The sequence below is a fragment of the Anomaloglossus baeobatrachus genome, unplaced genomic scaffold (genome assembly GCF_048569485.1).
Source record: "Anomaloglossus baeobatrachus isolate aAnoBae1 unplaced genomic scaffold, aAnoBae1.hap1 Scaffold_599, whole genome shotgun sequence".
Classification (NCBI taxonomy): Eukaryota; Metazoa; Chordata; class Amphibia; order Anura; family Aromobatidae; genus Anomaloglossus; species Anomaloglossus baeobatrachus.
Genome location: NW_027444963.1, coordinates 1 through 23,857, shown reverse-complemented (window position 1 = coordinate 23,857; position 23,857 = coordinate 1). Strand labels below are relative to the sequence as shown.

General features: G+C 46.7%; 15 non-coding genes across 15 annotated transcripts; all 15 read right to left on the bottom strand.

The window, feature by feature from the left end:
* Positions 1 to 59: 59 nt before the first annotated feature.
* Positions 60 to 250, bottom strand: LOC142285369 (U2 spliceosomal RNA). Its single transcript, XR_012746765.1, has one exon. It is a non-coding gene; the product is annotated as a U2 spliceosomal RNA (small nuclear RNA).
* Positions 251 to 1,637: 1,387 nt separating this feature from the next.
* On the bottom strand, positions 1,638 to 1,828 carry LOC142285368 (U2 spliceosomal RNA). Its single transcript, XR_012746764.1, has one exon. It is a non-coding gene; the product is annotated as a U2 spliceosomal RNA (small nuclear RNA).
* A 1,387-nt stretch (positions 1,829 to 3,215) lies between these two features.
* On the bottom strand, positions 3,216 to 3,406 carry LOC142285367 (U2 spliceosomal RNA). Its single transcript, XR_012746763.1, has one exon. It is a non-coding gene; the product is annotated as a U2 spliceosomal RNA (small nuclear RNA).
* Positions 3,407 to 4,792: 1,386 nt separating this feature from the next.
* Positions 4,793 to 4,983, bottom strand: LOC142285366 (U2 spliceosomal RNA). Its single transcript, XR_012746762.1, has one exon. It is a non-coding gene; the product is annotated as a U2 spliceosomal RNA (small nuclear RNA).
* A 1,387-nt stretch (positions 4,984 to 6,370) lies between these two features.
* Positions 6,371 to 6,561, bottom strand: LOC142285364 (U2 spliceosomal RNA). The gene has a single exon (XR_012746761.1). It is a non-coding gene; the product is annotated as a U2 spliceosomal RNA (small nuclear RNA).
* Positions 6,562 to 7,948: 1,387 nt separating this feature from the next.
* Positions 7,949 to 8,139, bottom strand: LOC142285356 (U2 spliceosomal RNA). Its single transcript, XR_012746760.1, has one exon. It is a non-coding gene; the product is annotated as a U2 spliceosomal RNA (small nuclear RNA).
* A 1,387-nt stretch (positions 8,140 to 9,526) lies between these two features.
* LOC142285344 (U2 spliceosomal RNA) lies at positions 9,527 to 9,717 on the bottom strand. The gene has a single exon (XR_012746753.1). It is a non-coding gene; the product is annotated as a U2 spliceosomal RNA (small nuclear RNA).
* A 1,387-nt stretch (positions 9,718 to 11,104) lies between these two features.
* On the bottom strand, positions 11,105 to 11,304 carry LOC142285354 (U2 spliceosomal RNA). Its single transcript, XR_012746759.1, has one exon. It is a non-coding gene; the product is annotated as a U2 spliceosomal RNA (small nuclear RNA).
* Positions 11,305 to 13,489: 2,185 nt separating this feature from the next.
* LOC142285331 (U2 spliceosomal RNA) lies at positions 13,490 to 13,680 on the bottom strand. The gene has a single exon (XR_012746742.1). It is a non-coding gene; the product is annotated as a U2 spliceosomal RNA (small nuclear RNA).
* Positions 13,681 to 15,067: 1,387 nt separating this feature from the next.
* LOC142285320 (U2 spliceosomal RNA) lies at positions 15,068 to 15,258 on the bottom strand. The gene has a single exon (XR_012746731.1). It is a non-coding gene; the product is annotated as a U2 spliceosomal RNA (small nuclear RNA).
* A 1,387-nt stretch (positions 15,259 to 16,645) lies between these two features.
* LOC142285308 (U2 spliceosomal RNA) lies at positions 16,646 to 16,836 on the bottom strand. Its single transcript, XR_012746720.1, has one exon. It is a non-coding gene; the product is annotated as a U2 spliceosomal RNA (small nuclear RNA).
* A 1,387-nt stretch (positions 16,837 to 18,223) lies between these two features.
* LOC142285405 (U2 spliceosomal RNA) lies at positions 18,224 to 18,414 on the bottom strand. Its single transcript, XR_012746800.1, has one exon. It is a non-coding gene; the product is annotated as a U2 spliceosomal RNA (small nuclear RNA).
* Positions 18,415 to 19,801: 1,387 nt separating this feature from the next.
* LOC142285394 (U2 spliceosomal RNA) lies at positions 19,802 to 19,992 on the bottom strand. Its single transcript, XR_012746789.1, has one exon. It is a non-coding gene; the product is annotated as a U2 spliceosomal RNA (small nuclear RNA).
* A 1,387-nt stretch (positions 19,993 to 21,379) lies between these two features.
* On the bottom strand, positions 21,380 to 21,570 carry LOC142285382 (U2 spliceosomal RNA). The gene has a single exon (XR_012746778.1). It is a non-coding gene; the product is annotated as a U2 spliceosomal RNA (small nuclear RNA).
* Positions 21,571 to 22,957: 1,387 nt separating this feature from the next.
* LOC142285370 (U2 spliceosomal RNA) lies at positions 22,958 to 23,148 on the bottom strand. Its single transcript, XR_012746767.1, has one exon. It is a non-coding gene; the product is annotated as a U2 spliceosomal RNA (small nuclear RNA).
* Between the last annotated feature and the right edge of the window lie 709 nt (positions 23,149 to 23,857).

Below are 23,857 nucleotides of genomic sequence, written 5' to 3'. Positions count from 1 at the left end.
TTAAATCGGGCTAATATGAATCAGGTGAATTGAGTTCTGCTTTTGGAAACTGGGTTAAGAAGGGGTGCACCGTTCCTGGAGGTACTGCAATACCAGGTCAATGCGTGGAGTGGACAGAGCAAGCTCTTTTTCCATCTCCCTGTTCTAAAAATCCATTTAATATATGGTCCCCAGATAGGGGACGTATCAGATATTAAACTGATAAGAACAGATACTACACTTGATCTTAGCCAAAAGGCCGAGAAGCGATAACCAGAATTGGTTTGGGCCTCGAGTGGCACCCTGGCCTATGCCGGACACATCTTAGGGAGAGAGAGCGAGAGGGAGACAAACCCACGCCTACACAAGACATTTTGTCACCCAAGCCAACCCTTGAAAAGGCTGCTTTGCAGAGCCAAAACAAGAAGAATGGTGCGTTTTGCAGCCGCCGCCCACTGCAATGAATCTGAATAACTCCTCCTTTAGGGCGCAAGCAACTCCCCTCCCCCTTGCAGTCTTTCCAATTCACGATACAAAAAGACGGACAGGACAGGTTGCCTGACTTTCCGTCACTGCCACCCTTTGCCATCCTTACCCGTAGAAAGCCCTTTCATCATCCCCAAACCCTAATCTTTTCCCTTTCCTTCCCAGCCCCCAAACCCTGCCCTCTGTACCTTTCTCACCACCCGCTTCCCTTCTCCTGTCATCCCCCTACCACCCGGGAAAAAAAGAGATTGCCCCCTCCTTCCACTAGCCCACCCTCCCACCCAAAGAACAACTTCTTCTGCGCAGCTTGTTTTCTAGGCAGCAGCGCTATTGTGATGTCATCGGGGGGCATTGTGACAAGCCGCCAGTGTTCCGTCTCTTCATGTTGTGCACAGTTCAAACGGAAAATACATCAACAGGCAGACTACAGAAAAGCTTACTATCAAAGGTTAGAGGGGGGCTTTCTCAGAGGGCTTTTTACAGTTTTTCTATTCCCAATTAGCCGTTTAAGTGTACTTATTGAAAGTAGTAATTCTTTCATAGGCCGCCCTTTCTTAGTATTTGACGTTCCTTATATTGCGGTATGAGGCTTCGCAGTAGGTTGCAAACATTCATCACCCATGACTGTCCCCAATTGAGCTCAGAAGCTCAATGTCTATCATGACCTCTCTTTTAGAATGTCCAAGAGCAAGCAAACTATTCCTCCAGGAGAGGGCGCCAACAGACTACTAAAGAGATCATCATTACTCAAAGAAAACCCCAAAAACCAATGCATGATAGGAATAAACAGGTAACTTTCTTTGGAGTGGAAGCGGAGAGATCGCACCAGATGCCAATTCTAGATGTTATCACACCTGTGGTCACTGCAGCAGCAGGTGAATCCACTTTGTCCAAAAGGGATCTATTCCATTCAATTGCAAATGATCTAGATAAGACAGAGAACTGCAGCACGGGGACATAGCCGAGTTGGTCAGGTTGAGTGGTGATGAGTTTGCTATTTGGATGAATAAAGAAAGTCAAAAGTGTGAAAGATAAAAAACAAAAGGAGGAAGTGTGAAAAGTGAATGGGCCAAATTGAGGTGCATATGAAGACGTATGCTTTCTTCCAATTCATTAAATCGGGCTAATATGAATCAGGTGAATTGAGTTCTGCTTTTGGAAACTGGGTTAAGAAGGGGTGCACCGTTCCTGGAGGTACTGCAATACCAGGTCAATGCGTGGAGTGGACAGAGCAAGCTCTTTTTCCATCTCCCTGTTCTAAAAATCCATTTAATATATGGTCCCCAGATAGGGGACGTATCAGATATTAAACTGATAAGAACAGATACTACACTTGATCTTAGCCAAAAGGCCGAGAAGCGATAACCAGAATTGGTTTGGGCCTCGAGTGGCACCCTGGCCTATGCCGGACACATCTTAGGGAGAGAGAGCGAGAGGGAGACAAACCCACGCCTACACAAGACATTTTGTCACCCAAGCCAACCCTTGAAAAGGCTGCTTTGCAGAGCCAAAACAAGAAGAATGGTGCGTTTTGCAGCCGCCGCCCACTGCAATGAATCTGAATAACTCCTCCTTTAGGGCGCAAGCAACTCCCCTCCCCCTTGCAGTCTTTCCAATTCACGATACAAAAAGACGGACAGGACAGGTTGCCTGACTTTCCGTCACTGCCACCCTTTGCCATCCTTACCCGTAGAAAGCCCTTTCATCATCCCCAAACCCTAATCTTTTCCCTTTCCTTCCCAGCCCCCAAACCCTGCCCTCTGTACCTTTCTCACCACCCGCTTCCCTTCTCCTGTCATCCCCCTACCACCCGGGAAAAAAAGAGATTGCCCCCTCCTTCCACTAGCCCACCCTCCCACCCAAAGAACAACTTCTTCTGCGCAGCTTGTTTTCTAGGCAGCAGCGCTATTGTGATGTCATCGGGGGGCATTGTGACAAGCCGCCAGTGTTCCGTCTCTTCATGTTGTGCACAGTTCAAACGGAAAATACATCAACAGGCAGACTACAGAAAAGCTTACTATCAAAGGTTAGAGGGGGGCTTTCTCAGAGGGCTTTTTACAGTTTTTCTATTCCCAATTAGCCGTTTAAGTGTACTTATTGAAAGTAGTAATTCTTTCATAGGCCGCCCTTTCTTAGTATTTGACGTTCCTTATATTGCGGTATGAGGCTTCGCAGTAGGTTGCAAACATTCATCACCCATGACTGTCCCCAATTGAGCTCAGAAGCTCAATGTCTATCATGACCTCTCTTTTAGAATGTCCAAGAGCAAGCAAACTATTCCTCCAGGAGAGGGCGCCAACAGACTACTAAAGAGATCATCATTACTCAAAGAAAACCCCAAAAACCAATGCATGATAGGAATAAACAGGTAACTTTCTTTGGAGTGGAAGCGGAGAGATCGCACCAGATGCCAATTCTAGATGTTATCACACCTGTGGTCACTGCAGCAGCAGGTGAATCCACTTTGTCCAAAAGGGATCTATTCCATTCAATTGCAAATGATCTAGATAAGACAGAGAACTGCAGCACGGGGACATAGCCGAGTTGGTCAGGTTGAGTGGTGATGAGTTTGCTATTTGGATGAATAAAGAAAGTCAAAAGTGTGAAAGATAAAAAACAAAAGGAGGAAGTGTGAAAAGTGAATGGGCCAAATTGAGGTGCATATGAAGACGTATGCTTTCTTCCAATTCATTAAATCGGGCTAATATGAATCAGGTGAATTGAGTTCTGCTTTTGGAAACTGGGTTAAGAAGGGGTGCACCGTTCCTGGAGGTACTGCAATACCAGGTCAATGCGTGGAGTGGACAGAGCAAGCTCTTTTTCCATCTCCCTGTTCTAAAAATCCATTTAATATATGGTCCCCAGATAGGGGACGTATCAGATATTAAACTGATAAGAACAGATACTACACTTGATCTTAGCCAAAAGGCCGAGAAGCGATAACCAGAATTGGTTTGGGCCTCGAGTGGCACCCTGGCCTATGCCGGACACATCTTAGGGAGAGAGAGCGAGAGGGAGACAAACCCACGCCTACACAAGACATTTTGTCACCCAAGCCAACCCTTGAAAAGGCTGCTTTGCAGAGCCAAAACAAGAAGAATGGTGCGTTTTGCAGCCGCCGCCCACTGCAATGAATCTGAATAACTCCTCCTTTAGGGCGCAAGCAACTCCCCTCCCCCTTGCAGTCTTTCCAATTCACGATACAAAAAGACGGACAGGACAGGTTGCCTGACTTTCCGTCACTGCCACCCTTTGCCATCCTTACCCGTAGAAAGCCCTTTCATCATCCCCAAACCCTAATCTTTTCCCTTTCCTTCCCAGCCCCCAAACCCTGCCCTCTGTACCTTTCTCACCACCCGCTTCCCTTCTCCTGTCATCCCCCTACCACCCGGGAAAAAAAGAGATTGCCCCCTCCTTCCACTAGCCCACCCTCCCACCCAAAGAACAACTTCTTCTGCGCAGCTTGTTTTCTAGGCAGCAGCGCTATTGTGATGTCATCGGGGGGCATTGTGACAAGCCGCCAGTGTTCCGTCTCTTCATGTTGTGCACAGTTCAAACGGAAAATACATCAACAGGCAGACTACAGAAAAGCTTACTATCAAAGGTTAGAGGGGGGCTTTCTCAGAGGGCTTTTTACAGTTTTTCTATTCCCAATTAGCCGTTTAAGTGTACTTATTGAAAGTAGTAATTCTTTCATAGGCCGCCCTTTCTTAGTAGTTGACGTTCCTTATATTGCGGTATGAGGCTTCGCAGTAGGTTGCAAACATTCATCACCCATGACTGTCCCCAATTGAGCTCAGAAGCTCAATGTCTATCATGACCTCTCTTTTAGAATGTCCAAGAGCAAGCAAACTATTCCTCCAGGAGAGGGCGCCAACAGACTACTAAAGAGATCATCATTACTCAAAGAAAACCCCAAAAACCAATGCATGATAGGAATAAACAGGTAACTTTCTTTGGAGTGGAAGCGGAGAGATCGCACCAGATGCCAATTCTAGATGTTATCACACCTGTGGTCACTGCAGCAGCAGGTGAATCCACTTTGTCCAAAAGGGATCTATTCCATTCAATTGCAAATGATCTAGATAAGACGAGAACTGCAGCACGGGGACATAGCCGAGTTGGTCAGGTTGAGTGGTGATGAGTTTGCTATTTGGATGAATAAAGAAAGTCAAAAGTGTGAAAGATAAAAAACAAAAGGAGGAAGTGTGAAAAGTGAATGGGCCAAATTGAGGTGCATATGAAGACGTATGCTTTCTTCCAATTCATTAAATCGGGCTAATATGAATCAGGTGAATTGAGTTCTGCTTTTGGAAACTGGGTTAAGAAGGGGTGCACCGTTCCTGGAGGTACTGCAATACCAGGTCAATGCGTGGAGTGGACAGAGCAAGCTCTTTTTCCATCTCCCTGTTCTAAAAATCCATTTAATATATGGTCCCCAGATAGGGGACGTATCAGATATTAAACTGATAAGAACAGATACTACACTTGATCTTAGCCAAAAGGCCGAGAAGCGATAACCAGAATTGGTTTGGGCCTCGAGTGGCACCCTGGCCTATGCCGGACACATCTTAGGGAGAGAGAGCGAGAGGGAGACAAACCCACGCCTACACAAGACATTTTGTCACCCAAGCCAACCCTTGAAAAGGCTGCTTTGCAGAGCCAAAACAAGAAGAATGGTGCGTTTTGCAGCCGCCGCCCACTGCAATGAATCTGAATAACTCCTCCTTTAGGGCGCAAGCAACTCCCCTCCCCCTTGCAGTCTTTCCAATTCACGATACAAAAAGACGGACAGGACAGGTTGCCTGACTTTCCGTCACTGCCACCCTTTGCCATCCTTACCCGTAGAAAGCCCTTTCATCATCCCCAAACCCTAATCTTTTCCCTTTCCTTCCCAGCCCCCAAACCCTGCCCTCTGTACCTTTCTCACCACCCGCTTCCCTTCTCCTGTCATCCCCCTACCACCCGGGAAAAAAAGAGATTGCCCCCTCCTTCCACTAGCCCACCCTCCCACCCAAAGAACAACTTCTTCTGCGCAGCTTGTTTTCTAGGCAGCAGCGCTATTGTGATGTCATCGGGGGGCATTGTGACAAGCCGCCAGTGTTCCGTCTCTTCATGTTGTGCACAGTTCAAACGGAAAATACATCAACAGGCAGACTACAGAAAAGCTTACTATCAAAGGTTAGAGGGGGGCTTTCTCAGAGGGCTTTTTACAGTTTTTCTATTCCCAATTAGCCGTTTAAGTGTACTTATTGAAAGTAGTAATTCTTTCATAGGCCGCCCTTTCTTAGTATTTGACGTTCCTTATATTGCGGTATGAGGCTTCGCAGTAGGTTGCAAACATTCATCACCCATGACTGTCCCCAATTGAGCTCAGAAGCTCAATGTCTATCATGACCTCTCTTTTAGAATGTCCAAGAGCAAGCAAACTATTCCTCCAGGAGAGGGCGCCAACAGACTACTAAAGAGATCATCATTACTCAAAGAAAACCCCAAAAACCAATGCATGATAGGAATAAACAGGTAACTTTCTTTGGAGTGGAAGCGGAGAGATCGCACCAGATGCCAATTCTAGATGTTATCACACCTGTGGTCACTGCAGCAGCAGGTGAATCCACTTTGTCCAAAAGGGATCTATTCCATTCAATTGCAAATGATCTAGATAAGACAGAGAACTGCAGCACGGGGACATAGCCGAGTTGGTCAGGTTGAGTGGTGATGAGTTTGCTATTTGGATGAATAAAGAAAGTCAAAAGTGTGAAAGATAAAAAACAAAAGGAGGAAGTGTGAAAAGTGAATGGGCCAAATTGAGGTGCATATGAAGACGTATGCTTTCTTCCAATTCATTAAATCGGGCTAATATGAATCAGGTGAATTGAGTTCTGCTTTTGGAAACTGGGTTAAGAAGGGGTGCACCGTTCCTGGAGGTACTGCAATACCAGGTCAATGCGTGGAGTGGACAGAGCAAGCTCTTTTTCCATCTCCCTGTTCTAAAAATCCATTTAATATATGGTCCCCAGATAGGGGACGTATCAGATATTAAACTGATAAGAACAGATACTACACTTGATCTTAGCCAAAAGGCCGAGAAGCGATAACCAGAATTGGTTTGGGCCTCGAGTGGCACCCTGGCCTATGCCGGACACATCTTAGGGAGAGAGAGCGAGAGGGAGACAAACCCACGCCTACACAAGACATTTTGTCACCCAAGCCAACCCTTGAAAAGGCTGCTTTGCAGAGCCAAAACAAGAAGAATGGTGCGTTTTGCAGCCGCCGCCCACTGCAATGAATCTGAATAACTCCTCCTTTAGGGCGCAAGCAACTCCCCTCCCCCTTGCAGTCTTTCCAATTCACGATACAAAAAGACGGACAGGACAGGTTGCCTGACTTTCCGTCACTGCCACCCTTTGCCATCCTTACCCGTAGAAAGCCCTTTCATCATCCCCAAACCCTAATCTTTTCCCTTTCCTTCCCAGCCCCCAAACCCTGCCCTCTGTACCTTTCTCACCACCCGCTTCCCTTCTCCTGTCATCCCCCTACCACCCGGGAAAAAAAGAGATTGCCCCCTCCTTCCACTAGCCCACCCTCCCACCCAAAGAACAACTTCTTCTGCGCAGCTTGTTTTCTAGGCAGCAGCGCTATTGTGATGTCATCGGGGGGCATTGTGACAAGCCGCCAGTGTTCCGTCTCTTCATGTTGTGCACAGTTCAAACGGAAAATACATCAACAGGCAGACTACAGAAAAGCTTACTATCAAAGGTTAGAGGGGGGCTTTCTCAGAGGGCTTTTTACAGTTTTTCTATTCCCAATTAGCCGTTTAAGTGTACTTATTGAAAGTAGTAATTCTTTCATAGGCCGCCCTTTCTTAGTATTTGACGTTCCTTATATTGCGGTATGAGGCTTCGCAGTAGGTTGCAAACATTCATCACCCATGACTGTCCCCAATTGAGCTCAGAAGCTCAATGTCTATCATGACCTCTCTTTTAGAATGTCCAAGAGCAAGCAAACTATTCCTCCAGGAGAGGGCGCCAACAGACTACTAAAGAGATCATCATTACTCAAAGAAAACCCCAAAAACCAATGCATGATAGGAATAAACAGGTAACTTTCTTTGGAGTGGAAGCGGAGAGATCGCACCAGATGCCAATTCTAGATGTTATCACACCTGTGGTCACTGCAGCAGCAGGTGAATCCACTTTGTCCAAAAGGGATCTATTCCATTCAATTGCAAATGATCTAGATAAGACAGAGAACTGCAGCACGGGGACATAGCCGAGTTGGTCAGGTTGAGTGGTGATGAGTTTGCTATTTGGATGAATAAAGAAAGTCAAAAGTGTGAAAGATAAAAAACAAAAGGAGGAAGTGTGAAAAGTGAATGGGCCAAATTGAGGTGCATATGAAGACGTATGCTTTCTTCCAATTCATTAAATCGGGCTAATATGAATCAGGTGAATTGAGTTCTGCTTTTGGAAACTGGGTTAAGAAGGGGTGCACCGTTCCTGGAGGTACTGCAATACCAGGTCAATGCGTGGAGTGGACAGAGCAAGCTCTTTTTCCATCTCCCTGTTCTAAAAATCCATTTAATATATGGTCCCCAGATAGGGGACGTATCAGATATTAAACTGATAAGAACAGATACTACACTTGATCTTAGCCAAAAGGCCGAGAAGCGATAACCAGAATTGGTTTGGGCCTCGAGTGGCACCCTGGCCTATGCCGGACACATCTTAGGGAGAGAGAGCGAGAGGGAGACAAACCCACGCCTACACAAGACATTTTGTCACCCAAGCCAACCCTTGAAAAGGCTGCTTTGCAGAGCCAAAACAAGAAGAATGGTGCGTTTTGCAGCCGCCGCCCACTGCAATGAATCTGAATAACTCCTCCTTTAGGGCGCAAGCAACTCCCCCCCCCCTTGCAGTCTTTCCAATTCACGATACAAAAAGACGGACAGGACAGGTTGCCTGACTTTCCGTCACTGCCACCCTTTGCCATCCTTACCCGTAGAAAGCCCTTTCATCATCCCCAAACCCTAATCTTTTCCCTTTCCTTCCCAGCCCCCAAACCCTGCCCTCTGTACCTTTCTCACCACCCGCTTCCCTTCTCCTGTCATCCCCCTACCACCCGGGAAAAAAAGAGATTGCCCCCTCCTTCCACTAGCCCACCCTCCCACCCAAAGAACAACTTCTTCTGCGCAGCTTGTTTTCTAGGCAGCAGCGCTATTGTGATGTCATCGGGGGGCATTGTGACAAGCCGCCAGTGTTCCGTCTCTTCATGTTGTGCACAGTTCAAACGGAAAATACATCAACAGGCAGACTACAGAAAAGCTTACTATCAAAGGTTAGAGGGGGGCTTTCTCAGAGGGCTTTTTACAGTTTTTCTATTCCCAATTAGCCGTTTAAGTGTACTTATTGAAAGTAGTAATTCTTTCATAGGCCGCCCTTTCTTAGTATTTGACGTTCCTTATATTGCGGTATGAGGCTTCGCAGTAGGTTGCAAACATTCATCACCCATGACTGTCCCCAATTGAGCTCAGAAGCTCAATGTCTATCATGACCTCTCTTTTAGAATGTCCAAGAGCAAGCAAACTATTCCTCCAGGAGAGGGCGCCAACAGACTACTAAAGAGATCATCATTACTCAAAGAAAACCCCAAAAACCAATGCATGATAGGAATAAACAGGTAACTTTCTTTGGAGTGGAAGCGGAGAGATCGCACCAGATGCCAATTCTAGATGTTATCACACCTGTGGTCACTGCAGCAGCAGGTGAATCCACTTTGTCCAAAAGGGATCTATTCCATTCAATTGCAAATGATCTAGATAAGACAGAGAACTGCAGCACGGGGACATAGCCGAGTTGGTCAGGTTGAGTGGTGATGAGTTTGCTATTTGGATGAATAAAGAAAGTCAAAAGTGTGAAAGATAAAAAACAAAAGGAGGAAGTGTGAAAAGTGAATGGGCCAAATTGAGGTGCATATGAAGACGTATGCTTTCTTCCAATTCATTAAATCGGGCTAATATGAATCAGGTGAATTGAGTTCTGCTTTTGGAAACTGGGTTAAGAAGGGGTGCACCGTTCCTGGAGGTACTGCAATACCAGGTCAATGCGTGGAGTGGACAGAGCAAGCTCTTTTTCCATCTCCCTGTTCTAAAAATCCATTTAATATATGGTCCCCAGATAGGGGACGTATCAGATATTAAACTGATAAGAACAGATACTACACTTGATCTTAGCCAAAAGGCCGAGAAGCGATAACCAGAATTGGTTTGGGCCTCGAGTGGCACCCTGGCCTATGCCGGACACATCTTAGGGAGAGAGAGCGAGAGGGAGACAAACCCACGCCTACACAAGACATTTTGTCACCCAAGCCAACCCTTGAAAAGGCTGCTTTGCAGAGCCAAAACAAGAAGAATGGTGCGTTTTGCAGCCGCCGCCCACTGCAATGAATCTGAATAACTCCTCCTTTAGGGCGCAAGCAACTCCCCTCCCCCTTGCAGTCTTTCCAATTCACGATACAAAAAGACGGACAGGACAGGTTGCCTGACTTTCCGTCACTGCCACCCTTTGCCATCCTTACCCGTAGAAAGCCCTTTCATCATCCCCAAACCCTAATCTTTTCCCTTTCCTTCCCAGCCCCCAAATCCTGCCCTCTGTACCTTTCTCACCACCCGCTTCCCTTCTCCTGTCATCCCCCTACCACCCGGGAAAAAAAGAGATTGCCCCCTCCTTCCACTAGCCCACCCTCCCACCCAAAGAACAACTTCTTCTGCGCAGCTTGTTTTCTAGGCAGCAGCGCTATTGTGATGTCATCGGGGGGCATTGTGACAAGCCGCCAGTGTTCCGTCTCTTCATGTTGTGCACAGTTCAAACGGAAAATACATCAACAGGCAGACTACAGAAAAGCTTACTATCAAAGGTTAGAGGGGGGCTTTCTCAGAGGGCTTTTTACAGTTTTTCTATTCCCAATTAGCCGTTTAAGTGTACTTATTGAAAGTAGTAATTCTTTCATAGGCCGCCCTTTCTTAGTATTTGACGTTCCTTATATTGCGGTATGAGGCTTCGCAGTAGGTTGCAAACATTCATCACCCATGACTGTCCCCAATTGAGCTCAGAAGCTCAATGTCTATCATGACCTCTCTTTTAGAATGTCCAAGAGCAAGCAAACTATTCCTCCAGGAGAGGGCGCCAACAGACTACTAAAGAGATCATCATTACTCAAAGAAAACCCCAAAAACCAATGCATGATAGGAATAAACAGGTAACTTTCTTTGGAGTGGAAGCGGAGAGATCGCACCAGATGCCAATTCTAGATGTTATCACACCTGTGGTCACTGCAGCAGCAGGTGAATCCACTTTGTCCAAAAGGGATCTATTCCATTCAATTGCAAATGATCTAGATAAGACAGAGAACTGCAGCACGGGGACATAGCCGAGTTGGTCAGGTTGAGTGGTGATGAGTTTGCTATTTGGATGAATAAAGAAAGTCAAAAGTGTGAAAGATAAAAAACAAAAGGAGGAAGTGTGAAAAGTGAATGGGCCAAATTGAGGTGCATATGAAGACGTATGCTTTCTTCCAATTCATTAAATCGGGCTAATATGAATCAGGTGAATTGAGTTCTGCTTTTGGAAACTGGGTTAAGAAGGGGTGCACCGTTCCTGGAGGTACTGCAATACCAGGTCAATGCGTGGAGTGGACAGAGCAAGCTCTTTTTCCATCTCCCTGTTCTAAAAATCCATTTAATATATGGTCCCCAGATAGGGGAATTATCAGATATTAAACTGATAAGAACAGATTTTTTTTGATTTAATGAAGCTTTCCAAAGCACCACAAAAAATGCATGACCGAAGTCACACCAAAAACAGTGCAAAGGCTAGGATTCGTGTGGACCCCACCGTGAGGAGAGGGTCTCCAAAAATCAACCCCGTCCCTCCGAGCCAGAAGGCCACAGCAAGGGTCAGGGATCTTCGGTGCTCCCCCAAGCCGAAGCCTGGTTGAGCCTTGTCGTTGCTCCCAGCGTCCACCCAGGCATCTTACCCAAGTGGAGTAGAGAGCTACTAGTTGTTGGTTTCGCAACCGAAACTGCCCGGACCGTCAACCGGTGTTGGTTTCTCAGCCCAAGGCTAACCGGACCTCCAACCGGGTGTTGGTTTCTCAGCCGAAGCTGACCCAGACCTCCAACCGGGTGTTGGTTTCTCAGCCGAAGCTGACCCAGACCTCCAACCGGGTGTTAGTTTCTCAGCCCAAAGCTGACCAGACCTCCGACCGGGATTGTAAAAATTTCCCTTCCTAGCCAGAAGGCCGGGATAGGGTAATATGCTCAAAAAGAATGAAAAGGCAAGGTACGGTGTGCTACAGAGCCCAAGGCTTGCCGGGGTCCCAAGCCAGCAAGCTCAGACTCACTCCAGGGTCGTCAGTCCTGGGGCACGTTGTACCATAGCCCCCCACCCTTACTCAGTCTAATAGCCTCGATCCTGGTAGGGCCATGTTTTCCTCTAGATGAATATACTATCCACCCAGAGTACTAGCAAGCGCAACCTTCCAGTGTGCATTGTATCATTGTACTAAGGTGGCCTGGAGCTTAAACCACCTCTTCGAACAACACTACACTTGATCTTAGCCAAAAGGCCGAGAAGCGATAACCAGAATTGGTTTGGGCCTCGAGTGGCACCCTGGCCTATGCCGGACACATCTTAGGGAGAGAGAGCGAGAGGGAGACAAACCCACGCCTACACAAGACATTTTGTCACCCAAGCCAACCCTTGAAAAGGCTGCTTTGCAGAGCCAAAACAAGAAGAATGGTGCGTTTTGCAGCCGCCGCCCACTGCAATGAATCTGAATAACTCCTCCTTTAGGGCGCAAGCAACTCCCCTCCCCCTTGCAGTCTTTCCAATTCACGATACAAAAAGACGGACAGGACAGGTTGCCTGACTTTCCGTCACTGCCACCCTTTGCCATCCTTACCCGTAGAAAGCCCTTTCATCATCCCCAAACCCTAATCTTTTCCCTTTCCTTCCCAGCCCCCAAACCCTGCCCTCTGTACCTTTCTCACCACCCGCTTCCCTTCTCCTGTCATCCCCCTACCACCCGGGAAAAAAAGAGATTGCCCCCTCCTTCCACTAGCCCACCCTCCCACCCAAAGAACAACTTCTTCTGCGCAGCTTGTTTTCTAGGCAGCAGCGCTATTGTGATGTCATCGGGGGGCATTGTGACAAGCCGCCAGTGTTCCGTCTCTTCATGTTGTGCACAGTTCAAACGGAAAATACATCAACAGGCAGACTACAGAAAAGCTTACTATCAAAGGTTAGAGGGGGGCTTTCTCAGAGGGCTTTTTACAGTTTTTCTATTCCCAATTAGCCGTTTAAGTGTACTTATTGAAAGTAGTAATTCTTTCATAGGCCGCCCTTTCTTAGTATTTGACGTTCCTTATATTGCGGTATGAGGCTTCGCAGTAGGTTGCAAACATTCATCACCCATGACTGTCCCCAATTGAGCTCAGAAGCTCAATGTCTATCATGACCTCTCTTTTAGAATGTCCAAGAGCAAGCAAACTATTCCTCCAGGAGAGGGCGCCAACAGACTACTAAAGAGATCATCATTACTCAAAGAAAACCCCAAAAACCAATGCATGATAGGAATAAACAGGTAACTTTCTTTGGAGTGGAAGCGGAGAGATCGCACCAGATGCCAATTCTAGATGTTATCACACCTGTGGTCACTGCAGCAGCAGGTGAATCCACTTTGTCCAAAAGGGATCTATTCCATTCAATTGCAAATGATCTAGATAAGACAGAGAACTGCAGCACGGGGACATAGCCGAGTTGGTCAGGTTGAGTGGTGATGAGTTTGCTATTTGGATGAATAAAGAAAGTCAAAAGTGTGAAAGATAAAAAACAAAAGGAGGAAGTGTGAAAAGTGAATGGGCCAAATTGAGGTGCATATGAAGACGTATGCTTTCTTCCAATTCATTAAATCGGGCTAATATGAATCAGGTGAATTGAGTTCTGCTTTTGGAAACTGGGTTAAGAAGGGGTGCACCGTTCCTGGAGGTACTGCAATACCAGGTCAATGCGTGGAGTGGACAGAGCAAGCTCTTTTTCCATCTCCCTGTTCTAAAAATCCATTTAATATATGGTCCCCAGATAGGGGACGTATCAGATATTAAACTGATAAGAACAGATACTACACTTGATCTTAGCCAAAAGGCCGAGAAGCGATAACCAGAATTGGTTTGGGCCTCGAGTGGCACCCTGGCCTATGCCGGACACATCTTAGGGAGAGAGAGCGAGAGGGAGACAAACCCACGCCTACACAAGACATTTTGTCACCCAAGCCAACCCTTGAAAAGGCTGCTTTGCAGAGCCAAAACAAGAAGAATGGTGCGTTTTGCAGCCGCCGCCCACTGCAATGAATCTGAATAACTCCTCCTTTAGGGCGCAAGCAACTCCCCTCCCCCTTGCAGTCTTTCCAATTCACGATACAAAAAGACGGACAGGACAGGTTGCCTGACTTTCCGTCACTGCCACCCTTTGCCATCCTTACCCGTAGAAAGCCCTTTCATCATCCCCAAACCCTAATCTTTTCCCTTTCCTTCCCAGCCCCCAAACCCTGCCCTCTGTACCTTTCTCACCACCCGCTTCCCTTCTCCTGTCATCCCCCTACCACCCGGGAAAAAAAGAGATTGCCCCCTCCTTCCACTAGCCCACCCTCCCACCCAAAGAACAACTTCTTCTGCGCAGCTTGTTTTCTAGGCAGCAGCGCTATTGTGATGTCATCGGGGGGCATTGTGACAAGCCGCCAGTGTTCCGTCTCTTCATGTTGTGCACAGTTCAAACGGAAAATACATCAACAGGCAGACTACAGAAAAGCTTACTATCAAAGGTTAGAGGGGGGCTTTCTCAGAGGGCTTTTTACAGTTTTTCTATTCCCAATTAGCCGTTTAAGTGTACTTATTGAAAGTAGTAATTCTTTCATAGGCCGCCCTTTCTTAGTATTTGACGTTCCTTATATTGCGGTATGAGGCTTCGCAGTAGGTTGCAAACATTCATCACCCATGACTGTCCCCAATTGAGCTCAGAAGCTCAATGTCTATCATGACCTCTCTTTTAGAATGTCCAAGAGCAAGCAAACTATTCCTCCAGGAGAGGGCGCCAACAGACTACTAAAGAGATCATCATTACTCAAAGAAAACCCCAAAAACCAATGCATGATAGGAATAAACAGGTAACTTTCTTTGGAGTGGAAGCGGAGAGATCGCACCAGATGCCAATTCTAGATGTTATCACACCTGTGGTCACTGCAGCAGCAGGTGAATCCACTTTGTCCAAAAGGGATCTATTCCATTCAATTGCAAATGATCTAGATAAGACAGAGAACTGCAGCACGGGGACATAGCCGAGTTGGTCAGGTTGAGTGGTGATGAGTTTGCTATTTGGATGAATAAAGAAAGTCAAAAGTGTGAAAGATAAAAAACAAAAGGAGGAAGTGTGAAAAGTGAATGGGCCAAATTGAGGTGCATATGAAGACGTATGCTTTCTTCCAATTCATTAAATCGGGCTAATATGAATCAGGTGAATTGAGTTCTGCTTTTGGAAACTGGGTTAAGAAGGGGTGCACCGTTCCTGGAGGTACTGCAATACCAGGTCAATGCGTGGAGTGGACAGAGCAAGCTCTTTTTCCATCTCCCTGTTCTAAAAATCCATTTAATATATGGTCCCCAGATAGGGGACGTATCAGATATTAAACTGATAAGAACAGATACTACACTTGATCTTAGCCAAAAGGCCGAGAAGCGATAACCAGAATTGGTTTGGGCCTCGAGTGGCACCCTGGCCTATGCCGGACACATCTTAGGGAGAGAGAGCGAGAGGGAGACAAACCCACGCCTACACAAGACATTTTGTCACCCAAGCCAACCCTTGAAAAGGCTGCTTTGCAGAGCCAAAACAAGAAGAATGGTGCGTTTTGCAGCCGCCGCCCACTGCAATGAATCTGAATAACTCCTCCTTTAGGGCGCAAGCAACTCCCCTCCCCCTTGCAGTCTTTCCAATTCACGATACAAAAAGACGGACAGGACAGGTTGCCTGACTTTCCGTCACTGCCACCCTTTGCCATCCTTACCCGTAGAAAGCCCTTTCATCATCCCCAAACCCTAATCTTTTCCCTTTCCTTCCCAGCCCCCAAACCCTGCCCTCTGTACCTTTCTCACCACCCGCTTCCCTTCTCCTGTCATCCCCCTACCACCCGGGAAAAAAAGAGATTGCCCCCTCCTTCCACTAGCCCACCCTCCCACCCAAAGAACAACTTCTTCTGCGCAGCTTGTTTTCTAGGCAGCAGCGCTATTGTGATGTCATCGGGGGGCATTGTGACAAGCCGCCAGTGTTCCGTCTCTTCATGTTGTGCACAGTTCAAACGGAAAATACATCAACAGGCAGACTACAGAAAAGCTTACTATCAAAGGTTAGAGGGGGGCTTTCTCAGAGGGCTTTTTACAGTTTTTCTATTCCCAATTAGCCGTTTAAGTGTACTTATTGAAAGTAGTAATTCTTTCATAGGCCGCCCTTTCTTAGTATTTGACGTTCCTTATATTGCGGTATGAGGCTTCGCAGTAGGTTGCAAACATTCATCACCCATGACTGTCCCCAATTGAGCTCAGAAGCTCAATGTCTATCATGACCTCTCTTTTAGAATGTCCAAGAGCAAGCAAACTATTCCTCCAGGAGAGGGCGCCAACAGACTACTAAAGAGATCATCATTACTCAAAGAAAACCCCAAAAACCAATGCATGATAGGAATAAACAGGTAACTTTCTTTGGAGTGGAAGCGGAGAGATCGCACCAGATGCCAATTCTAGATGTTATCACACCTGTGGTCACTGCAGCAGCAGGTGAATCCACTTTGTCCAAAAGGGATCTATTCCATTCAATTGCAAATGATCTAGATAAGACAGAGAACTGCAGCACGGGGACATAGCCGAGTTGGTCAGGTTGAGTGGTGATGAGTTTGCTATTTGGATGAATAAAGAAAGTCAAAAGTGTGAAAGATAAAAAACAAAAGGAGGAAGTGTGAAAAGTGAATGGGCCAAATTGAGGTGCATATGAAGACGTATGCTTTCTTCCAATTCATTAAATCGGGCTAATATGAATCAGGTGAATTGAGTTCTGCTTTTGGAAACTGGGTTAAGAAGGGGTGCACCGTTCCTGGAGGTACTGCAATACCAGGTCAATGCGTGGAGTGGACAGAGCAAGCTCTTTTTCCATCTCCCTGTTCTAAAAATCCATTTAATATATGGTCCCCAGATAGGGGACGTATCAGATATTAAACTGATAAGAACAGATACTACACTTGATCTTAGCCAAAAGGCCGAGAAGCGATAACCAGAATTGGTTTGGGCCTCGAGTGGCACCCTGGCCTATGCCGGACACATCTTAGGGAGAGAGAGCGAGAGGGAGACAAACCCACGCCTACACAAGACATTTTGTCACCCAAGCCAACCCTTGAAAAGGCTGCTTTGCAGAGCCAAAACAAGAAGAATGGTGCGTTTTGCAGCCGCCGCCCACTGCAATGAATCTGAATAACTCCTCCTTTAGGGCGCAAGCAACTCCCCTCCCCCTTGCAGTCTTTCCAATTCACGATACAAAAAGACGGACAGGACAGGTTGCCTGACTTTCCGTCACTGCCACCCTTTGCCATCCTTACCCGTAGAAAGCCCTTTCATCATCCCCAAACCCTAATCTTTTCCCTTTCCTTCCCAGCCCCCAAACCCTGCCCTCTGTACCTTTCTCACCACCCGCTTCCCTTCTCCTGTCATCCCCCTACCACCCGGGAAAAAAAGAGATTGCCCCCTCCTTCCACTAGCCCACCCTCCCACCCAAAGAACAACTTCTTCTGCGCAGCTTGTTTTCTAGGCAGCAGCGCTATTGTGATGTCATCGGGGGGCATTGTGACAAGCCGCCAGTGTTCCGTCTCTTCATGTTGTGCACAGTTCAAACGGAAAATACATCAACAGGCAGACTACAGAAAAGCTTACTATCAAAGGTTAGAGGGGGGCTTTCTCAGAGGGCTTTTTACAGTTTTTCTATTCCCAATTAGCCGTTTAAGTGTACTTATTGAAAGTAGTAATTCTTTCATAGGCCGCCCTTTCTTAGTATTTGACGTTCCTTATATTGCGGTATGAGGCTTCGCAGTAGGTTGCAAACATTCATCACCCATGACTGTCCCCAATTGAGCTCAGAAGCTCAATGTCTATCATGACCTCTCTTTTAGAATGTCCAAGAGCAAGCAAACTATTCCTCCAGGAGAGGGCGCCAACAGACTACTAAAGAGATCATCATTACTCAAAGAAAACCCCAAAAACCAATGCATGATAGGAATAAACAGGTAACTTTCTTTGGAGTGGAAGCGGAGAGATCGCACCAGATGCCAATTCTAGATGTTATCACACCTGTGGTCACTGCAGCAGCAGGTGAATCCACTTTGTCCAAAAGGGATCTATTCCATTCAATTGCAAATGATCTAGATAAGACAGAGAACTGCAGCACGGGGACATAGCCGAGTTGGTCAGGTTGAGTGGTGATGAGTTTGCTATTTGGATGAATAAAGAAAGTCAAAAGTGTGAAAGATAAAAAACAAAAGGAGGAAGTGTGAAAAGTGAATGGGCCAAATTGAGGTGCATATGAAGACGTATGCTTTCTTCCAATTCATTAAATCGGGCTAATATGAATCAGGTGAATTGAGTTCTGCTTTTGGAAACTGGGTTAAGAAGGGGTGCACCGTTCCTGGAGGTACTGCAATACCAGGTCAATGCGTGGAGTGGACAGAGCAAGCTCTTTTTCCATCTCCCTGTTCTAAAAATCCATTTAATATATGGTCCCCAGATAGGGGACGTATCAGATATTAAACTGATAAGAACAGATACTACACTTGATCTTAGCCAAAAGGCCGAGAAGCGATAACCAGAATTGGTTTGGGCCTCGAGTGGCACCCTGGCCTATGCCGGACACATCTTAGGGAGAGAGAGCGAGAGGGAGACAAACCCACGCCTACACAAGACATTTTGTCACCCAAGCCAACCCTTGAAAAGGCTGCTTTGCAGAGCCAAAACAAGAAGAATGGTGCGTTTTGCAGCCGCCGCCCACTGCAATGAATCTGAATAACTCCTCCTTTAGGGCGCAAGCAACTCCCCTCCCCCTTGCAGTCTTTCCAATTCACGATACAAAAAGACGGACAGGACAGGTTGCCTGACTTTCCGTCACTGCCACCCTTTGCCATCCTTACCCGTAGAAAGCCCTTTCATCATCCCCAAACCCTAATCTTTTCCCTTTCCTTCCCAGCCCCCAAACCCTGCCCTCTGTACCTTTCTCACCACCCGCTTCCCTTCTCCTGTCATCCCCCTACCACCCGGGAAAAAAAGAGATTGCCCCCTCCTTCCACTAGCCCACCCTCCCACCCAAAGAACAACTTCTTCTGCGCAGCTTGTTTTCTAGGCAGCAGCGCTATTGTGATGTCATCGGGGGGCATTGTGACAAGCCGCCAGTGTTCCGTCTCTTCATGTTGTGCACAGTTCAAACGGAAAATACATCAACAGGCAGACTACAGAAAAGCTTACTATCAAAGGTTAGAGGGGGGCTTTCTCAGAGGGCTTTTTACAGTTTTTCTATTCCCAATTAGCCGTTTAAGTGTACTTATTGAAAGTAGTAATTCTTTCATAGGCCGCCCTTTCTTAGTATTTGACGTTCCTTATATTGCGGTATGAGGCTTCGCAGTAGGTTGCAAACATTCATCACCCATGACTGTCCCCAATTGAGCTCAGAAGCTCAATGTCTATCATGACCTCTCTTTTAGAATGTCCAAGAGCAAGCAAACTATTCCTCCAGGAGAGGGCGCCAACAGACTACTAAAGAGATCATCATTACTCAAAGAAAACCCCAAAAACCAATGCATGATAGGAATAAACAGGTAACTTTCTTTGGAGTGGAAGCGGAGAGATCGCACCAGATGCCAATTCTAGATGTTATCACACCTGTGGTCACTGCAGCAGCAGGTGAATCCACTTTGTCCAAAAGGGATCTATTCCATTCAATTGCAAATGATCTAGATAAGACAGAGAACTGCAGCACGGGGACATAGCCGAGTTGGTCAGGTTGAGTGGTGATGAGTTTGCTATTTGGATGAATAAAGAAAGTCAAAAGTGTGAAAGATAAAAAACAAAAGGAGGAAGTGTGAAAAGTGAATGGGCCAAATTGAGGTGCATATGAAGACGTATGCTTTCTTCCAATTCATTAAATCGGGCTAATATGAATCAGGTGAATTGAGTTCTGCTTTTGGAAACTGGGTTAAGAAGGGGTGCACCGTTCCTGGAGGTACTGCAATACCAGGTCAATGCGTGGAGTGGACAGAGCAAGCTCTTTTTCCATCTCCCTGTTCTAAAAATCCATTTAATATATGGTCCCCAGATAGGGGACGTATCAGATATTAAACTGATAAGAACAGATACTACACTTGATCTTAGCCAAAAGGCCGAGAAGCGATAACCAGAATTGGTTTGGGCCTCGAGTGGCACCCTGGCCTATGCCGGACACATCTTAGGGAGAGAGAGCGAGAGGGAGACAAACCCACGCCTACACAAGACATTTTGTCACCCAAGCCAACCCTTGAAAAGGCTGCTTTGCAGAGCCAAAACAAGAAGAATGGTGCGTTTTGCAGCCGCCGCCCACTGCAATGAATCTGAATAACTCCTCCTTTAGGGCGCAAGCAACTCCCCTCCCCCTTGCAGTCTTTCCAATTCACGATACAAAAAGACGGACAGGACAGGTTGCCTGACTTTCCGTCACTGCCACCCTTTGCCATCCTTACCCGTAGAAAGCCCTTTCATCATCCCCAAACCCTAATCTTTTCCCTTTCCTTCCCAGCCCCCAAACCCTGCCCTCTGTACCTTTCTCACCACCCGCTTCCCTTCTCCTGTCATCCCCCTACCACCCGGGAAAAAAAGAGATTGCCCCCTCCTTCCACTAGCCCACCCTCCCACCCAAAGAACAACTTCTTCTGCGCAGCTTGTTTTCTAGGCAGCAGCGCTATTGTGATGTCATCGGGGGGCATTGTGACAAGCCGCCAGTGTTCCGTCTCTTCATGTTGTGCACAGTTCAAACGGAAAATACATCAACAGGCAGACTACAGAAAAGCTTACTATCAAAGGTTAGAGGGGGGCTTTCTCAGAGGGCTTTTTACAGTTTTTCTATTCCCAATTAGCCGTTTAAGTGTACTTATTGAAAGTAGTAATTCTTTCATAGGCCGCCCTTTCTTAGTATTTGACGTTCCTTATATTGCGGTATGAGGCTTCGCAGTAGGTTGCAAACATTCATCACCCATGACTGTCCCCAATTGAGCTCAGAAGCTCAATGTCTATCATGACCTCTCTTTTAGAATGTCCAAGAGCAAGCAAACTATTCCTCCAGGAGAGGGCGCCAACAGACTACTAAAGAGATCATCATTACTCAAAGAAAACCCCAAAAACCAATGCATGATAGGAATAAACAGGTAACTTTCTTTGGAGTGGAAGCGGAGAGATCGCACCAGATGCCAATTCTAGATGTTATCACACCTGTGGTCACTGCAGCAGCAGGTGAATCCACTTTGTCCAAAAGGGATCTATTCCATTCAATTGCAAATGATCTAGATAAGACAGAGAACTGCAGCACGGGGACATAGCCGAGTTGGTCAGGTTGAGTGGTGATGAGTTTGCTATTTGGATGAATAAAGAAAGTCAAAAGTGTGAAAGATAAAAAACAAAAGGAGGAAGTGTGAAAAGTGAATGGGCCAAATTGAGGTGCATATGAAGACGTATGCTTTCTTCCAATTCATTAAATCGGGCTAATATGAATCAGGTGAATTGAGTTCTGCTTTTGGAAACTGGGTTAAGAAGGGGTGCACCGTTCCTGGAGGTACTGCAATACCAGGTCAATGCGTGGAGTGGACAGAGCAAGCTCTTTTTCCATCTCCCTGTTCTAAAAATCCATTTAATATATGGTCCCCAGATAGGGGACGTATCAGATATTAAACTGATAAGAACAGATACTACACTTGATCTTAGCCAAAAGGCCGAGAAGCGATAACCAGAATTGGTTTGGGCCTCGAGTGGCACCCTGGCCTATGCCGGACACATCTTAGGGAGAGAGAGCGAGAGGGAGACAAACCCACGCCTACACAAGACATTTTGTCACCCAAGCCAACCCTTGAAAAGGCTGCTTTGCAGAGCCAAAACAAGAAGAATGGTGCGTTTTGCAGCCGCCGCCCACTGCAATGAATCTGAATAACTCCTCCTTTAGGGCGCAAGCAACTCCCCTCCCCCTTGCAGTCTTTCCAATTCACGATACAAAAAGACGGACAGGACAGGTTGCCTGACTTTCCGTCACTGCCACCCTTTGCCATCCTTACCCGTAGAAAGCCCTTTCATCATCCCCAAACCCTAATCTTTTCCCTTTCCTTCCCAGCCCCCAAACCCTGCCCTCTGTACCTTTCTCACCACCCGCTTCCCTTCTCCTGTCATCCCCCTACCACCCGGGAAAAAAAGAGATTGCCCCCTCCTTCCACTAGCCCACCCTCCCACCCAAAGAACAACTTCTTCTGCGCAGCTTGTTTTCTAGGCAGCAGCGCTATTGTGATGTCATCGGGGGGCATTGTGACAAGCCGCCAGTGTTCCGTCTCTTCATGTTGTGCACAGTTCAAACGGAAAATACATCAACAGGCAGACTACAGAAAAGCTTACTATCAAAGGTTAGAGGGGGGCTTTCTCAGAGGGCTTTTTACAGTTTTTCTATTCCCAATTAGCCGTTTAAGTGTACTTATTGAAAGTAGTAATTCTTTCATAGGCCGCCCTTTCTTAGTATTTGACGTTCCTTATATTGCGGTATGAGGCTTCGCAGTAGGTTGCAAACATTCATCACCCATGACTGTCCCCAATTGAGCTCAGAAGCTCAATGTCTATCATGACCTCTCTTTTAGAATGTCCAAGAGCAAGCAAACTATTCCTCCAGGAGAGGGCGCCAACAGACTACTAAAGAGATCATCATTACTCAAAGAAAACCCCAAAAACCAATGCATGATAGGAATAAACAGGTAACTTTCTTTGGAGTGGAAGCGGAGAGATCGCACCAGATGCCAATTCTAGATGTTATCACACCTGTGGTCACTGCAGCAGCAGGTGAATCCACTTTGTCCAAAAGGGATCTATTCCATTCAATTGCAAATGATCTAGATAAGACAGAGAACTGCAGCACGGGGACATAGCCGAGTTGGTCAGGTTGAGTGGTGATGAGTTTGCTATTTGGATGAATAAAGAAAGTCAAAAGTGTGAAAGATAAAAAACAAAAGGAGGAAGTGTGAAAAGTGAATGGGCCAAATTGAGGTGCATATGAAGACGTATGCTTTCTTCCAATTCATTAAATCGGGCTAATATGAATCAGGTGAATTGAGTTCTGCTTTTGGAAACTGGGTTAAGAAGGGGTGCACCGTTCCTGGAGGTACTGCAATACCAGGTCAATGCGTGGAGTGGACAGAGCAAGCTCTTTTTCCATCTCCCTGTTCTAAAAATCCATTTAATATATGGTCCCCAGATAGGGGACGTATCAGATATTAAACTGATAAGAACAGATACTACACTTGATCTTAGCCAAAAGGCCGAGAAGCGATAACCAGAATTGGTTTGGGCCTCGAGTGGCACCCTGGCCTATGCCGGACACATCTTAGGGAGAGAGAGCGAGAGGGAGACAAACCCACGCCTACACAAGACATTTTGTCACCCAAGCCAACCCTTGAAAAGGCTGCTTTGCAGAGCCAAAACAAGAAGAATGGTGCGTTTTGCAGCCGCCGCCCACTGCAATGAATCTGAATAACTCCTCCTTTAGGGCGCAAGCAACTCCCCTCCCCCTTGCAGTCTTTCCAATTCACGATACAAAAAGACGGACAGGACAGGTTGCCTGACTTTCCGTCACTGCCACCCTTTGCCATCCTTACCCGTAGAAAGCCCTTTCATCATCCCCAAACCCTAATCTTTTCCCTTTCCTTCCCAGCCCCCAAACCCTGCCCTCTGTACCTTTCTCACCACCCGCTTCCCTTCTCCTGTCATCCCCCTACCACCCGGGAAAAAAAGAGATTGCCCCCTCCTTCCACTAGCCCACCCTCCCACCAAAGAACAACTTCTTCTGCGCAGCTTGTTTTCTAGGCAGCAGCGCTATTGTGATGTCATCGGGGGGCATTGTGACAAGCCGCCAGTGTTCCGTCTCTTCATGTTGTGCACAGTTCAAACGGAAAATACATCAACAGGCAGACTACAGAAAAGCTTACTATCAAAGGTTAGAGGGGGGCTTTCTCAGAGGGCTTTTTACAGTTTTTCTATTCC